The sequence below is a fragment of the Lycium barbarum genome, chromosome 10 (genome assembly GCF_019175385.1).
Source record: "Lycium barbarum isolate Lr01 chromosome 10, ASM1917538v2, whole genome shotgun sequence".
Classification (NCBI taxonomy): domain Eukaryota; kingdom Viridiplantae; phylum Streptophyta; class Magnoliopsida; order Solanales; family Solanaceae; genus Lycium; species Lycium barbarum.
The window spans coordinates 43,700,874-43,712,783 of record NC_083346.1 but is presented as its reverse complement, the minus strand read 5'-3'; the positions used below and the strand labels follow the sequence as shown (position 1 = coordinate 43,712,783).

Sequence of the window (11,910 nt, the reverse complement as noted above, 5' to 3'; positions counted from 1 at the left end):
AAAAGAAAAAAAGATAGACATGACAGAAGGGAAAATAATTACATTCATACATGAGTTTATATTGGAAAATGCATCAAATTGGTTGTATAGTAGCTGCAGGTCAAAAATTTTGCAAAGGTTCTAATTCCTACTTCCTTTCTTCTTTGCTTCACCCTACTTATCAATGAGATTTTAAACGATTGGCAGAAGCCTTGGACCTCCTTTTGTTATGTCCAAACGACCAATGTTTGGTGTCTTGAAGTATAAAGAAAGAGTTATAAAATATATTGTGTTGGTTGGTTCAATAGGAGCACAAGATAAAAGCAGTATTGATGCTTTGAAAGTAGAAAATGGCCTTGGTCCCCTGACCTCACTCTTTGTATTTTACCTATTTCTGCATAATCACATGCATAGATTCTTTTACAAAGGTAGATGTTGAATTCATATTGTATATCTGTTTATATAGTGGTGTTCATAATTTAATGGTGAAGAAACCTATCAAATTCCTAATTGATGTAGGAATTCTTTCAGCTTCTGTAATTAACTAATCCATGCATAAAGTTGTAACTGGAAGAATTTTTTAAGGAAAAATCCTTTATTGTAAAGGGTGAGAATTAATTTTATAACTGAAATTTTAAACAAAAGCTGTAAATAAGGAGAGAATTTAAATATGTTTGTAACTTGTGTGGGAAATAATGAAAAAAAACGTACTCGTGTAACTGATATAGAATCAATTGACTTAATGAGTATTGATTCTCAATAGATATTGTAGTAGGATATGATTAATTCTTTAATATTTTAAGCAGAAAATAAGGGAAATGGATGAGGAAAAAGTCAAAAAATGGAGAAAAAAGATAAATAGCAATGCTGGCCATAGAGAGGTGTCACATCACCTTGTCTATGCCTAGCTTTATATTATATATAGATGTATCTTAATTTTTTTAAATAAATTTCCTCTTAAAGCAAATGAACCGCCTACGATTAAATCAACAAATATGAATATAAGGCGATGTGACTTGTTCAACTGGTACAATTAAACACCTTCACTTCCAACTGATAAACTGAGATTTAGAGTCATATGTAGGATAAATAAAAACATAATAGAGATTGAAGTTAATAAATTAAAAGTTCACAGATAGTTAAATTGCGTAATTTTCCAATAAAAGTTGTCTTAGTTGGACATTTGAACTATTAGCTTATGTGATGGTTACATAGAGGAGTTATGTGAATGGGAGGGCTAGTGACCCTAGTTGGATGCTCCAATTAAATATATATTTATTACTTTAGAAGGATTCTATCCATAATATAAGTTTGGCTTCAAATATGTTTTTGAAGGCCTAGCAACATTAGTTGGATACTCTACATATCTACGTATTATACTTAACAAGAAGTCTATTAATAATAGGTTTGACTCCTAATTGATCAAGATTTGTGTGATTTTGAAGGCCTAGCTAGTAGTATTTTTTTTGGTTAACCTAGCTAGCTAGTAATTTGATTTATTACTGCTTTATAAGGAGTTTATCTATAATATTAGTTTGACTCCAAATATGTTTTGGAAGGCTAGCAATGTTAGTCGGATGCTCTGCATATCTACTTATTATACTTTATAAGGAGTCTATTAATAATAGGTTTGGCTATTTGAGCAGGATTTGTGTGATTTTGAAGGTCTAGCTAGTATTTTTTTTTTTTGGTTAACCTAGATAGTAATCTTAGTTAGATGATCTATACAACTACTACTTGATGAACTTCCTTAAGAGCCTCTCTATAGTAGGTTTCGGCTGCGGGGGTTGCAGGGGGCGGCAACCGCCTACTATGAACGAAGCAAGGGCCGAAGGCTACGATGTAGCTGGAAAATAGCTTGGCGGCACCTTGAGTAATTCAGGATTAGAGTATTTTCGCAGCCTATATATATATGGGTTTTCCGCATAATTACGTGTCTTGTAAACATCTTTCATTGAGAATAATAAGAGTTGGTGACTGTCGCGGTTTTCTTCTCCTTAAAGGTTGCCACACAAAATTGTATGTTCTTTCTTTTTCGTTATAGTTGCTTTAGTTCTTGTTGTCCCATAACAGGTTTGGCTCCTAATTGGTAGCATTTGATTTTCATCAAAAGCTTTTACGGTCATTTGATTTTCCATATAACAACAGCAATTCAGATATAAATTACGCATTACTATTACAAAGTCTAGTTTGGGAGGAAAACTCTACATTTAGTAATATTTTTATTTTTCACATAATTTATCCAAGAATCAATGCATTATTTGTACCGAACAAGATATGCAATTAGAATAAATGTACTACGTAATAAATATGGATAAGAACACTTAATGATAAAGTACTCTTAAAATAAGTCATCTTGTTAAAAAAATAAATAAATAAAATACTTCTTTAATAAAAAGGGAGTCAGATACACAAAAATTTCGTGTTAAGGTCCGGGGAACTAACTTTTAGAAAAATCATAATGCTGCTATATAGTCAACTTTTTGAAAGAAACTAACTTTTGACTCTAATGTTATAACATCCATATACTTATAATATTTTTGCTGTATTCTAATATTTATAGTTATTTTTTTCCACCCATTACGATTTGTATAATTCATATATAATAGGTCTATGCTCCAGCAACTTCTATTTGTGTAGAAAAGGAATCCATGACCCATTTTCGTTGTATTCTAATATTTATAGAGTTAACCTTGCCGTAATGGGAAAGGTTCTGCAAAAGAAAAAGTAGCTGGAGATGAGAGAGATTTAAGATTCTATTTTTAGAGGGGAGTATCTGTTTTTCGATTTTGATTTGATGTATGACCTTTTATTATTATCGATCTTTTGTGACTTGGAGGGAACCAAAAAATTATGGAGGGTCAAGATTTTTTTAATCCTCTTGTATTCCTTTTTGGGGTTTGATAGTGATAGCTCTTCTTGTTTTTTCTAATTTTGATAATAGAAATAGAATAAAGAAAGAAAGAAATTTGTCCCCTTACCCCACCCCTACCACTGACATGACGCCTACCACTGACATGACACCCCCACCCCTACCACTGACATGACACCCCGACCCTGTTTTCATTAAGGTTTCTCACTCTTCATTTGTTTTTCTGATTGATGCCTCTCCTCTCGTCTTGGATTCTTAAATGGCTATTTTACCCTTTCGTATGACATCATGCATGATGTTTTTATGCATCTTTACTGACGGATCGTCTGGTAGGTAGTTAAAATTATCCCGAAATTATAATCTCGGGATTAATTTATCCCATCTATTGGGATTATTTTATACCATCTTTTTAGATGGTATAAAATAATCCCAGTATAAGTGGGATAAGAAAGGATATCCCATCTCTTGGGATGGAATGCATTTTATACCTTGTTTGGTACAAGGTATAAATTTATCCCATGATAAGTTTATACCTTCTATCAAACATGGTACAAAAAATTAGTGCCGGGATAACCCAACTTATACCATGCACCAAACGACCCCTAAATATTTAACATATAGTGGTTCAAATGATTCCTCCCTTTTCGCAAAACTATATTCGAAAATAAATTTTGAACGAGTTAAGATTTCAGTTGAATTATTTTATGGACTGTGGTAGCATGTCAACTTGGTGTTTCATGAATAGGTTGTTGTATCATTTGCCTTATGATTGGTGTATTCTTGTATAACAACAAACTTTTTTTAAGGGAAATTTAGGTCGTGTGCCAAGTGGCTCAAGATATTACTATCATGTTGCGTCCCTATTTAGAAAAAATATATTGGGTGAGCAAACTGGGATAGTGCTAAATATAGCCTTCTAAAAATCCCTCTTGACACGCCCAGGGCATGTAACTTTAAAAGTGAGGGTTCAACTGAACCCATAACTTTTGATGCGGATCATAAATTTATGCGTAAAAAGTTATTAAAATTGCACAAGTAGTAGACATGAACCCATAAATTTTAAAATACAATATAAAATTTAAATCTTGAATCCACGCCGTGCCATGATATTCTTAGACTGGGAATTTGAAATTTTTGAAAAAAAATAATAATAAAAACGGGGAACCACAACACTCTACATTTCAGAAAAGAAAGTGCAACAGAATAACATAACAAAAATGTTTTCAAAGTTAATACAGTGCGGAATACTACACTACAACTCCCAAAAACTAGTATCACAAGTCATGAGCTACTAAGAATGGATTGTACAACTCTATATATGAAAGATACAACATCCGTTTTGAAAACAAATAAATAGTGTCTCTAGGCTACCAAGATCTAGATGGCAATACAACTCTATATCGCTGGTATCATCTCCGATGATCTCTTGCAAATACCGCAACATATCAACTGATACGATATCGGGAGGCTTAATTGCTCAAACTTCTCCAAGGACTTGTACTAGAAGCTGAGACAAGGACTTCCAAGCTTTAGAAGCCATGTTCATGGAGAATGAAGCCATTGAACCAATTGAAAAGAGCCATTAGAGGGCCTTTAAGCTATTGAAGATAGCATGGAGGGAGACAATGGTGGTATCCCGACCCAAACTGGAGAGCCATGACGGGCACCTGGCCTTACTTGCCAAGTACCACTAGACATACATCCATAACATAATCATAAGCATAGGTGGGCCATTAGAGCCGTCACGAGATAACCTGCTGACTCGCAGAAGCAACAAACTGAAATATGGCAAGTCTAAAAGGACATAACTGCATAAATAAGCTGGACATACGGTACGGGCAGACAAGGCCTCACAAAATCTAATTGTACATAATTGTCTACAAGCCTCTACTGGAGTACATGACATAATGTGGTGGGGACAGGGCCCCGCCATACCCATGCATATGCATATGTAACCATGCTGACTCACAAGGCAACTTCAGAACAAGTGGAGTGCAACAACACTGTCTGTTGAACTGATATCCTAATGGGAGAGCTGCCAACCTGTATATCAAGACCTGCGGGCATAAATCACAGCATCCCCAGACAAAAGGACGTCAGTACGAACAATATACCGAGTATGTAAGACATGAAAAACAGCATAATTAGAGACATGAAAGTACCATGAGACATGAGAGAATCAACCTGTACATCTGATCTGCCGCTGTGGGCCGATGATATGTGTAAATGCTGTGCATGTATGCATGAGGTATATATATTTATATATGCGTATATAATGCCTGTCAAGCCTCTGTGGGTATCCCATCATATCATATCGTCCTCTGTGGGCATCATCATCATCATCATCATCATCGTTATCCTCATATGACCAGCTGATCAGGTGGTAGTGCATATATAATGCCATCACCTTCCCCATACCCTATACATATGTATATATAGTACATGATATACGCTTATATAATGCCTGAGGGGTCATTGTTGACACCCAATTTTGGTCTTCCTTTTTCGTTTAATTAATTTCACTATGCTTCTCAGTCCTGAAATTTCGCCAGAATGAGCTTGAAATATTTTCATTAATTATTACGCTATTTTTCGAGATATATTTCTCTAAAGTTAAGAATATTTTTTATTTGTTTCTTAAAATTTACCAAACGATCATATTTGTAATTTATTTTTCTTTTCTTTTCTAAACATCATTCTTTACAATTAAACCACTCAAAAATAGCATTGGTGATTCTATATGACATTTTTCCTTTAATCCTATTTATTACTATATTAATCACCATTTATTCTATTTTTAAAACTAAATATGTATATTAAATACTCATACTTGCAATTTATATAGGTATACATTTTTGGGAATTAATTAGGACAAAGAAGCATATTTTAATTAATTGATTAAAGTAAACGGGATGAGAAATTAAATCATTTACCTACATAATATTGGGCCAACTCTCTTCTCCCCTTACCCAAAATCTGAAGCCCAATTAAATCCAAATCCCCCTCCACCCGTTCAGCCCAAATCCCCTTCCTACCGCCCCAGCCCAAATCCCCAACCAGCCCATCCCCAACTTCCCCCGACCCGGGCCCAAAACCCCCTAAACTAAATCCCCCCAAGTCCCAAAATCAGTCCCATTTCATCTCTAACCTAACAGACCCTAACGTTCCTCTCTCCTCTCCCTTTCAACGTTAACCTGCCACCCCAACGTCACCACCACCCCACTCCCCGTCACTTCCATCACTTCACCACCACCACAGCAACATCCCACGAAATCCGCTGCCTTCTCTTTTCTCACACTCCATCTCTGAAAGCTTGCAGGCTCCATGTGCAATTTCAGCCGATTTCAGGGTAAGCCCATCCCCATTTTCATCATCTCATCAGTTGAAAGACATTTCCCAAAATTTCCCCCCTTTTTCTTTATTTTTTGAACTTCGAATTCAAATTTTAGAAACCCCTCAGTATTTTTTTCTATAAATACAGACCCTTGTGGGCTGTTTTGAATAAGTTTTTTTTTTTTAGGCTGAAAACTCCCCTTTGAACAAAGCTTTCATTGAGAGAACATCTCTTTCAAAGCTTTCATACTCAGAAAAATCTTCTTTTAACTTTAAGTTTCTTTTTGGCGTCAAAATCTCTTTTCAAGTTCTCGGCTGAAACAACAAGCTTTCGAGTGGATTCGGAGACTCGCCGACGACAATAGCCTCAGTTCGCTGTCACGGAGAAGGTAATCACATTCGTCCTATCTTCGTCTTTAATTTTGTAAAACTAGAAATGTAGTCGTTCAAGTATTTCTTGTCGTATATTTGGTTTAGTTGGCTGGAATGTGTGTTCTCCTCGTTTGTTGTAAATTAGTGTGAAACGAATTATTTCATCGAATATGTGCTTAACCCCGTCGCTGCTCGGCAAAAAGATAATTCTCAAAATCCCTCTCTTTTAAATTTTTTTCGCTTTTAGTTCTGTCATGGTATAGCATTATGCGGTTTGTGTTTTAGACAAGTTTAGGTCTAATCATGTGTAACAACCTTAAATCTTGAGATTTTACTAGTTTAAGCTTCGAAAAAATAAAACTAGCAATGCTCTAGTGTTAGCTTAATACTGCCTTGAATAGTTGCTGATATTTACTAGTGTCACTTTGTTTTATATGATCAGTTTAGTTTAAAGCTAATGGGAAATCTGGTTTAAATTAGCATAAGATAAAATTGATGTGCTGTTTGGAGCAATTAACATACGTCAGTTTCAGCTCTTGGGCTGGTTTATATTGTCTTAAGGAGATTAGATGTTGTTTTAGATTTAAACAATCTAAAGATGTCTTTTGAAACATACTTGAGCACCTGGCAGCCTTGATATATAGACATTTAATTCAAATTTGATCAGAAAATTTCTCTTATTAATCCCTGCTTCATGGATTGGGATATCTGTCGATTTGAAACTGTATTATGTTGACTCTGTCATGTATTTGAAACTGTTTGTGTTGGCCAAACAACCTGTAGTGAGAGTCATTCACCATTTTTTTTTCTCTTTGCTTAATTGTTTATGAGTTGTTGAAAGGAAATGGAGGGAATTTACACGCTGGTTTGAATAAAAATGGGAATAGATCACTGTTCATACGATTATTTAGGAGGCCTCAGTTCTCAGCATTTGACTGAGCTTAAGTTAATAGCCTTGAAGATTTAAATGATAGGCTAATGGTTGTGCATGTATGAACTTGGTTCTGGTTGGGTATAGCTGTTCTCAGTGCTTGTTAGTTTCAGTATTCTTGCCATTATGGATAGTTGAGTTAGTCTAATGTGGGGTTGAAGTAAGTTTCTTAGATTTATTCTAGTAGAAACTTTGGGTAGAAATGGATCTTATGGGCTGTTTCATTACTGTCTATAATAGCTTCCCTTATGTGCATCCGGATTCAAGTTGCAATACAAGTTCAGCTTATCAAGTCTGTGTCAATATGATATAGGTCTAGTCTGTGGACTTATTTTCGTTTAAGATACTTTTGGGGTCTGATTGCTTAACACATGCCCTTTTAGCATTGTATGGTGGCTGCCTGAAATAAATAGGGATAAGGTTATATTTTAGCTCAAACCACAAGTTCTGTGTTGATCTATTGTGTGCAAGGTGTTGCTCTTTCCTGAATTGAATTAAGTTATCTCAACTAGAATACATGTTAGTTATTGAATTATGTGTCAAGAGGTTAGGAAACAAATTAAGAACCCATTCTGCTATTGTTTGGCCCTCTTCTTAAAAATGATAAAAATACATAATATAGGAAGTGATGGATTTGCCAACCTAATCTTCCTGTGAGCATATAGGACATGCATGTTTGAATTTCTGTGGTCGTTTATCTCTTCTTTTTCTTCTGTTATCTTTTAGGTGTTTAAGATTTTCACTTGAGAGAACTAAGTCTAGCATGATTTTTGATCCGTTGATAGTTGGATCCTATAATTCCCTCATGGTGGAAAAGATATTAGCCTGACTGAGTGCTATTTCCCAGTTAGAAAACCCTGAACCTTTCTTTATCTTTAAATTATCCTGAGGTTGTATGTTAAAATTCTTTTGTTTAAATTTTGAGTCATAATCTTGCTCAGCTTTGCTAGTTCAATGTGTGATTAACTCATGATAAATTTGTGATGAGATTAGTGTGAAGTTTTTTCATTAGATATAGCTACATCCGTCCTGTTACATTCTGTTTGACTCAAAAATAAAGAATCAGTTATGAGCTCAGCTAAATACAAATCATATGTTTTTTTTTTTCCAAGCTTTGTGAAGAGTCAAGACTATGGTTTAAAAGTAGGGAAAAGGGGCCTGATTTGCCCCTCTACTTTGAGAAATGGTTCATATTTACCCCTCGTTATACTATCAATCCACTTATACCCCTACCGTTAGAATAGTTGCAATATTTACCCCTATATTTAACCCTTGTCCACTGTGGCCAATGTCGTGGGCCAGGCTTGTCCACTGTGTTCCATTACATTGCCACATAAGAGGCCATGTCAGCAATCCCAATTAAATGAGTCTTAAAATTAAAAGATCAAATGATGCCTTCTTCTTCACCATTAAATGCCTTCTTGTTATTAAAACATCCCCGCCACTTTGTTGAAGATCCCCCCACTTTGCTGGAACAAATTTCACCGTTGAAGATTGAAGAATTAAACTGAGCACCGGAGCCGCCGACCAGAAACGTTGAACCCGTACCTCACCCACAACTCAATATGAGTCTCAAATTAGAAGGAACAACTTTTCAACGCTGATTTATGGGGGTTTTGGACGGTGGCATTAAACAGGAGTGGTCTAGGGTGGTGTGACGACGAAAAAAATGGGTCTATTTAGGATGGTGGCGGTGAGAGGTGGAGATGACGCCCTGGCGGTATTGGTTACCGGTGATTAAAAGAATAGGAAGAGATGGTATATTTTTGTTTTTTCTTTTCTCTGTTCGTCACTCTCCCTCTATTTTTTTTTTAATCTGTGTGTGTCCTTTTTTTCAATGTATGGTGTGTGTTTTTATCTTATAAAAAAAATGAAGAAGAAGAAATGTGTGCTGTTACTTTTTTGGGATTTTCCGGTGAAGAAATGAAGATGATGAAGAAGAAGGCATTTTAATGGCATTTTAATAAGAAGAAGAAGGCATTTTAATAAGAAGAAGAAGGCATTTTAATGGTGAAGAAGAAGGCATCATTTGGTCTTGTAATTTTAAGACTCATTTAATTGGGATTGCTGACATGGCCTCTTACGTGGCAATGTAATGGAACACAGTGGACAAGCCTGGCTCACGACATTGGCCACAGTGGACAAGGGTTAAATATAGGGGTAAATATTGCAACTATTCTAACGGTAGGGGTATAAGTGGACTGATAGTATAACGAGGGGTAAATATGAACCATTTTTCAAAGTAGAGGGGCAAATCAGGTCCTTTTCCCTTAAAAGTACCCTTTGAAAGAAATTAGGCTTCCCAGATTCTTAACTTTAAGGACTAGCTCGTATTTTCCTATGATGATTCCTGGAAAACTCTCAGTTAAGTTGTGAGATTATGTTGATGAATTCATTCACTTTTAAGGGCATGAAAACTTGCATTATTTATCATCCCAAAGTATTTTTTTTCAATGCCTGGACTGGTTATATCACTCAAAGAAATGTCTTCTGTGGACATGTATTACTTTGTTAAAACCACTTTGTGTTTGTTGGATACTCCTTCTTTCCCTTTTCGTTCCCTTGCATAATTTGGGGAAATACCCCAACCCCAAATGATCCTGAGATTCTACTTCCCTTGAAAAGCTGCTTGATAAAAAATGGCTATTGCTTGGTTTGTTTTTTTTTTTTTTTTTTTCTGAGGGCATCTCTCTTGTTTTGGTGAGTAAATTCCGAGCAGCAAACTACTGTAAGTTACTACTGTATTGCTGCTGCATTGCTGCCCACGGCTGCTGCGTTTTTTTTGGGAAAATGCCACCTTTTGAACACTTTGGGGGCGGGAAATGGCTGCTGCATTGCTGCCCACAATGCTGCGTTTCTTGAGGCCATTTCTGCTGCATTGTAAGGCCATTCGCTGTTGTGTCTTGAGCCAAACGAGCACAATATTTTTGGGGAAACATATGCAATGTTTTGAACAAATAAGTGTAGTTTCAAAGCAGTTTTGAACAGCTCCTACACTCTGATGATTCATTATCGTGTTATGTTGCTTCCTAGTGAGTCAATGCTGCACTTGTGATATTTTTACTGATCTGAACTTGATACTACGCTTAGGGCCGATGAAGAGTTGTTTAACTTGAGGCCTCACTTCTAAAAGAACGGATTTCCATACTTAATTGAAAGTTAACTGATTTGAACACTTAAAACTTGCATAAAAAGGGAGTGGGGCTGCTATACTCAAGTTCGGGTGCAATTAATATGCTAAATTATTTTTTCCTTATATGTTATTTTTTCCTTACATTTGATTCTTTTATCTAACTTTTAATAATTAAAGTTATATAGATTCCTTTTTCCTTGTCGAGAATTGTTTCTAATCCTTACCTTTTTTTTTTCTTTTTCATGAGGAACCTTGAGAGCATTTGGAGTTATGGCAACTTCGGATTCTGCCCATATCAAAGAGCGGCCAGCAGCAGATTTATTTGCTCGTGTCTAGCAGTCCCACCTCGTCCACGTCTCGAGTCTCCGTCCTTCTTCCTTATTCAAAATTTCAAGCCTCCATATTGTTTGATACATGCTATTTATATTATTTGACTAACACTCTTGTGAATTTGTATTTTTTGTAGTTTTGTTTTGAACGCGTAACTTGACTTAAGTATATTAGTAAGTTTAGTCATTATCTTCCCTACGCTCTTTTTTTTTAAGATATTGAACTCAGTGCATTTATTCGGATTAGGAGTATTAGAGTAGTCACATAAATGATGTCAACTTTTTTTTTTTTCAGGATGTAAGAAATTTGATTTTTCTAAAAGGTGAAACTGGAGATTTCTTTCGAAATAAAGAATTTGCTACCAACGTTTTTTCAAGTGTTTCAAGCAAGAGCTAGGCATATTCTATGCAAAGGCCCACACATGGATTTTTTTTAGAAGTGATAAAAACACCAGTTTCTGGAGAGAAAAAAAAAAGAGAACTTTAGCGGCCCAAAACATATTTTCAGAATTTGTTCTTTTTGCACTAACGTCGAGCAAGTTTTATTTTTCAAGTTGAAAACAAGAAACCATATTAGGACCCAAGTATAGTGGTCCAAGTATTTTCAAGAATTATAAGGTATATACTCTACTTTATATACAAAGATTCTATTTTACATGAATGTATACTATTCTTACTTTAAATACCTTTAATCATTTTCTCATCACATGCATACGTATGTACGTTATATTATAAATACTTATCTTTAGTATACATTATATATAATAATCATATTATACCTCATCTTCTAAAATATACATACGTACTCTTTCGAAAACTATATATATATATATATATATATATATTCCTAATACATATAATTTTACATCTTGTCTTAATTGCTTTCCTTTATTATGAGTGTACCAACATACTATTTTCATACGCGCATACCATACCTGTACTATCTTATTTTTTATTAATT

General features: G+C 35.1%; 1 long non-coding RNA gene across 2 annotated transcripts; it reads left to right on the top strand.

The window, feature by feature from the left end:
• Positions 1-6,002: 6,002 nt before the first annotated feature.
• Positions 6,003-11,148, top strand: LOC132613703 (uncharacterized). Of its 2 annotated transcripts, none has more exons than XR_009572058.1 (2): positions 6,003-6,200; positions 6,493-11,148. It is a non-coding gene; the product is annotated as an uncharacterized LOC132613703 (long non-coding RNA). The 2 variants fall into 2 exon arrangements; XR_009572059.1 differs by having other exon boundaries at positions 6,462-11,148.
• The last annotated feature ends 762 nt before the right edge of the window (positions 11,149-11,910 follow it).